Source organism: Psittacula echo (genome assembly GCF_963264785.1).
Source record: "Psittacula echo genome assembly, chromosome: Z".
NCBI classification, from domain to species: Eukaryota; Metazoa; Chordata; class Aves; order Psittaciformes; family Psittacidae; genus Psittacula; species Psittacula echo.
In genome coordinates, this window is record NC_137742.1 from 70512229 (window position 1) to 70518228 (window position 6000).

The window sequence follows — 6000 nt, forward strand, 5'->3', positions numbered from 1 at the left end:
TTCAGAGGGTACCAGCTGACACCAGAAAAGCAGAGTTAATGGAGGAAGAGAAGGGCTGAATCAAACTGAGATTTTGACTTTAATGAGGATGTGTGTAATCACCTCCTCATACGAAAAAGGAACCATTTAGATAAATTATGTAATCTAGATGCCAATTATATTTGTTTAAATAAGTAGATTCGGATTTACTTAACACATTCAGTGATAAGTTATTTGCCACTCCAATGTCAACATTCACCCACTCCAAACAGCAGAAGTGAGTATTAAATGGCCTTCTTCTACCTTTGTTACACACCTTTAACTCTACAATTCTTTGCTTTTTCAGCTGCGCGCTTCAACTGCTAACATCTTTCTCCGTTTGGTGAACCAAGCATTTGCTTTTATCTGCTGAAATTCACTTACTACGACTGCTGAACTGGTAAACAACCATATTATGGAAATTACGCAAAAGATATTCTCCTTTGGAGAAAGCACACTATTCCCAGCACCAGCAAACAAAAAAACCACGCATATCAACAATAAACGAGTGTGTGGGTTTTCATTCCACGCTTTATGGTTTTTAATCAGCAAAACGTTGTTCAAAAGGTGTATGATTTTCCTTAAAATTTGCTACAAGAGCAATTCTCACACCATTTTTCTGATGGGGTAGCACAATTGTTTTAAAATACAATTGTTTACAGTGTTTAAACTGTCACATTTTTAAACCATAGCCACTTCACTAGACTGCAACCCTTATCTAGAATTCCTGAAACTTTCTTGAGATACAAATACTGTGGGGTACTATTTTACATCTGTGAACATTCTGAAGCAGAAGCCACAACTAGGAAGTCAAATGCTACCTGAAAGAAAACCAAAACATTAAAGAAAGCTTTAGCATAATTCACAAAAGCTGTATTTTGACAGAGTGGCAGTATGCTACACTAAAAAGATTTTTAAAAACTTTCCCAATTTAATAGCCAATAGGTCAAGCTTCAGGTATTCAAAGACTAAAATTTATCTTAAGACCCTACTCTTATTTATTTATAGGTTCAGCAGGGGTGAATTTCATGATTTACTAGCCCAGCCACTAACAGCCTCTACTAGCTGAGCCATTATTAATGTTATTTGTATTGTCTGAGCTTACAGCTCCAAATATTCAATAAAATTATTCCTGCTTTTATTAAATAACCATTAAACAGACATCTATGCCGTTTCCCACTCCAGTGTGTTTTGTACTGAGAAAAGCAACTTATTACTGCCATTCTCAGATCAAACAGCAAACCCTTATAAATGTGATGACAATGTAAGTTACAATATGCTGTAGATGTATGGAATAAGATTTTCTAATTTTTCTAAACCAAAAAGTTAGCCATAAAGAGAACTGCACACATGGCGCAAAACTGACAAATTAAGTCCTGAAATTAAGACATTCACAAATTGAGGACGGAAACCTAAATGCCATCCTCTTTGGAATATGCATTATGTGGTCATGTAATTATTTCCATACTGCTTTTCTCCATAAACGCCTGCCTCATTCATTACAGAGGATGGACTGCTCTGGGGATGATTCTGTCAGAGAGGCTCATCTTCACTACTCTTATCATGCTCTCTGCTGTAATTTTATGTCTCCCAATTTCTAAACCAACAATTTCAAGGGAACAAAGGGCTCATGATTAATGTACTTTAACACTGTTCTGGATTCTATTTCTGCTTCTGGCAAGGAGCACTTACATCATATGCAATAATTCACAAACTTTTCACAGGTTGACCCTACTTAAAAGGTAATTGATTTTTCATTAGGTCTTAATTATGGTACTTTATTTTGATGATTAAGCTTAATTTCTTAAATGTCTCAGCTCCTCATGCTAAAATAAATCACTTCCAAAATCATAGTATGAAAAAAGGTTTTGAGACTCTAAGAGGAAATGATGATAATTACAAGGGAGTTAGCGAACAACTGTCTTCAGACCAAGATTTGATTACCATATAGACAAATGATAACATATAGGAAAATTATAAACACATGATAACTATCAAATAGTTATTCATTAAGTATTTTCCTTACTACCACTTAATAAGACAGGGTTCCAAATGGACTAGAGTATTGTGCAAGCAATAGTGTAAAGCATACCTAAAGGACAAATTAAGAGTACACTTGCAATGTTTTTAATTCTCCCTTAACAGTTGAAAGCTTCATGTGATCACCTTGATAGAGAGCCACCCCACAGAAACTCCTCACAGTACACAACTACTACCGTTACTCCACGTTCACCCTAACAAAATCATAAGGACAAGATCTGGCCAGGGTAGTAACTTTCCCCTCAACAGAAAGAGCAACCGTATCAGAAAACCTAATGAAATAACCCTTGCTGCTCAGGGTGCAAGTTCACAACACAGACAAGATTAAGCAGCCAGAGCTGTGTTCTAACAAGCTGACTAATACATTTCAAAGATCAGGAATTCTGACAAACCTGTACAACTGGCCAGAAAACAGTCACTGAACCACAGTACAGTTCTGAGTATGGAGAGTTGTCTCTACTGGGACATTCTTGGGCAGCATTTAGTAACAAGCTCAGTTAGTGTATCATGAGCAGGTTAGTAACAAGCTCAGATGTGGGAAAGAAAGTCTGAAATGGGATGTTGTTAAAATGTTTGGCATTTTCCCTCTAGTACAGAAAGACAGAAATGTGAAGGAAGCTGGTGTCTACAGAGTAAGTGATAATCTGAGATCCAAAGTAGAATAATGTTATGAAGTACAATTCACTCAGACTAACAGCAGCATTAAGTCTTAATTTATTAGGAATTTATTTTTATCATCCACAGGGAAACACATATAACTGAAAAACTTCCTATTACTTCAGACGCATTACACTCAAAACCAACTTCAACTCTGAATTCAAACTTGCTGAGGGAATTAGAAAATATTACAATCATGCTTTCAAATATGATTTCATGCTACAAGATGACAGGAATCAAAATCCCATGAAGCTGGCCTAAAAAGAGGTGGGAGAGGGAGGAAGCCATTTCAGAAGCACCCTTGCTGCTTTTTAAGAGCTATTATCAAAACTTTCTATGCACTGTACGAGACCACACATGTAGCTCTTACAAAGAAAAGTAACTACCTTCCCTACTCTCTCTCAAACCTGGGATACACAGCTGCAAATGCTACTGATTCACTACCAAAGAAAAAATTCCAAAATATAGTTTTTAAAAATGTGACAGTTACCCAATGCAAATATTATGCAGTAGAAATGCACTGCATATTTACACACACTACTGTGTTTCAAACCCTTTAATTCCCTAAAAGAAATGAATACTCAACAATTCCAAGACTATCTCTACTGTGTAATAAACCTCTCCATTAAGTTTTCAAAATACATTCTTATAAGGCAAATACACCAACATTAGAATTCAGACAGTACCGAGCAGACAGGCTTATCTTATGACAGGAGCATATATACTCAGCTTATATCCTGCTAGAGTGAACTCAAGCTTTCCTTTCTTCTCTTGCTGCTTCTCCTTCTCCCCCCGCGGCAAAAGAATCCCCTTTCCTTTTCCTAGACCCACTTCCCACACAGGGCAGAAACCTCCTCCCTGTGCAGTGATGACCTCATGCAGCTAAACCCATCTCCTTGTATGGAGCAGCTCCGGGCTGGCGGCCAGCTTCCTCCGCCTTCGGGCTGACACGCCGCATATCTCCCTTCACCCGCCGCCCCCACCCCAAAGCACCCCGAGCCGCGGGGGGCTGAGCCGGACAGGAAGGGGGGGGTCTCTGCATGGACAAAGAAATGACGCCAGGCGTCTGGCCCAGAGCATCCAGAAGCCCAGCAAAGCAGCATAAAACTACCTCATATCATCCGCTCCTCTCCACTGAACTATGAACATTTTCAAGCATGGAAATACATCCTATGTTACCTAACTGTATTGCAGCCCCACGCAGCTGGATCTCGCTTCCCTGTGTTAAATCTCCCATTCCAGTGAGGCACACATAGCAAAGGCCTTTCTCATCTTCCTTTGTGTCACTGTACCCTTAAAATCCTTCTGCCCCTTCTTCAGCCTGTCTTGTTTTCTCAGAATGATTTCTACGTAACAGCTTTACACACTGGCAATACAAATACCAAATGGAGAAGAGCCTTCCTTTGAAAGGCTCAGTTGTGACTCAAAGTTATAGTTGCAAGGAACCTGGAAAGGACCTTGGTGATGGATAACATAGCTTTTGCTCAGGTAATAAGTAACCTTGCTCTTCTCCTTCGAAGAAATATCCCCAAAGCTCAACTCTTCCGGGGTTAACATTCCACACATGTATATTTTAAAACTGTAACAATGTACTGACAATTTGCTTCAACACATTAAAAAGGAATTTATAAAAGAAGATAAAATACATTTGTCTCACCAATGATAACCACTACTGTATCTCAACCTGTATGTCCATCATTTGCAATTTGCTTTCACTGTGCACACATTAGAAGTATGAACATCCCACCTCCTTGAGTCTCCCACGGACTAACGCATACAGGTAGTAAACTGTATCAGTCGTCTCTTTATTACATATTATTCAGGAGATACAATTATCTTAAAATAGTATCTGGTAAACTCTTTTGGTCAAAAGGTTTCAGATGTCACCCGGATTTTTCTTACACAGGAACTTGTTATAAGAAGCTGCACTGAAATAAGCAGAACATCAAAGTCTCTTTGTTAAGGTTTGTTACAAAGCAGGAAAAGTCACATCCATGTCTGGAAACACTGCTGCTTTCTTGCAAAGAGAAAAAGAGTCGGCCTCTTTAAAAGTGCAATAAATCCCTGCGTATTCACATACAATGTGTCTCTTCCAAGCGTGTATGCTCATGTGAATTCAAACAAAACAGAAACATACTCCAACGTGAAAAGGAGTGTTTTACACCCTTCTGTGTATTTCGACCTCAAACACTAGACATGGGAGCATTTAGGACCATCGCAGAGATCGAACCCACAAACACACACAGCATAAAAACGCAAGTGAAAAAAACCCTGGGCAGCAGCACTGAGAAGGCCCTGTCTACGTCTGCCTTACATCTAACGCCTAAGATCAGAAACTCCCCAAGATGTACAGTGAGGATCATCCAAAGCCTGGGGCGCTACGTTTATCTGGGGGGTGGGCACATATCACAGCTCCAAGCGGTGGCTGGCGCGTCCTTCTGTTATTCGCGGCAGTCTCAGCTCGTAGCACATGACAGGAGCGCACATTCCGGGTCCCCACAGTCGGGGACAGATGCTGCAGGAACTGGCTCGGGCCAGCCCCATCCTCCCTTCGGCCCAACCCCGCGCAGGGCCCCGCGGCCCCGGCCCGGCGGCATCCCCGGGGGCGGAGATCGGCACCCGCCGCGCTGCGGGCCCCGCTGCGGCGGAGCGGCCCCCGGGCAACAGGCGCCGCCGCCGCCCCCGCTTCCCCGCACTACCGTCGAGCGAGACCACCAGATGCCACCGCTGCCGCCTCCTCAGAGGGAAGCGTGAGAGGCGCCGCTGCCCGCTCCGCCCGCAGGTAAATCCCCGCACGGGGCCTACCCGCCCCCTGCACCGGCTGCCTGACGGGCGGCCAAGCAGGGCACGGCAAGGGGCAAGGGCGGGCTTCCCCCTGCCAGACCACCGCTCCCGGAGCTGGACAGCAGCGGCGGCACCACCGCGCCGCGCACAGCACCTTCCTACCTGACAAGCCGGACCCCTCCACCGCCGCGGGCGTCACAGCCCTACCAGCGCCGCGTGACCGCCGCGGGCCAATCAGCACCACGCTGCCGCTCTCCCTGACAGCCAATCCGGAAGCACCCCGCCTTCTGGTGACGCACTGCAGCCAAAGGCCAATCAGCGGGGCAAGATGACCTGCCGCTCCCGCCTCCAGGTGCGGAGGCACGACGCGATTGGAGGAGAGATGTGGTGCTCCTCGGGAACCTGGCCGGCCCTTCCACCCCGCCTCCCGCGCCCTCTTTTCCTAGCAACGGCTGCGCTCAATGCTCCTGGGGACGCCTCAGAGCCCTGGGAAGAGGGCGG

The 6000-nt window shown here is 44.0% G+C and overlaps 1 protein-coding gene across 7 annotated transcripts in view; it reads right to left on the minus strand.

The window, feature by feature from the left end:
• FER (FER tyrosine kinase) overlaps nucleotides 1–5714 on the minus strand; it is a 166161-nt gene extending 160447 nt beyond the window's left edge. For all 7 annotated transcript variants that reach the window (XR_013958640.1, XR_013958641.1, XR_013958642.1 and 4 more), the window contains exon 1: nucleotides 5662–5714. The gene's annotated coding sequence lies outside the window, so the exon portion shown is untranslated. The remainder of the gene's footprint in view (nucleotides 1–5661) is intronic.
• Between the last annotated feature and the right edge of the window lie 286 nt (nucleotides 5715–6000).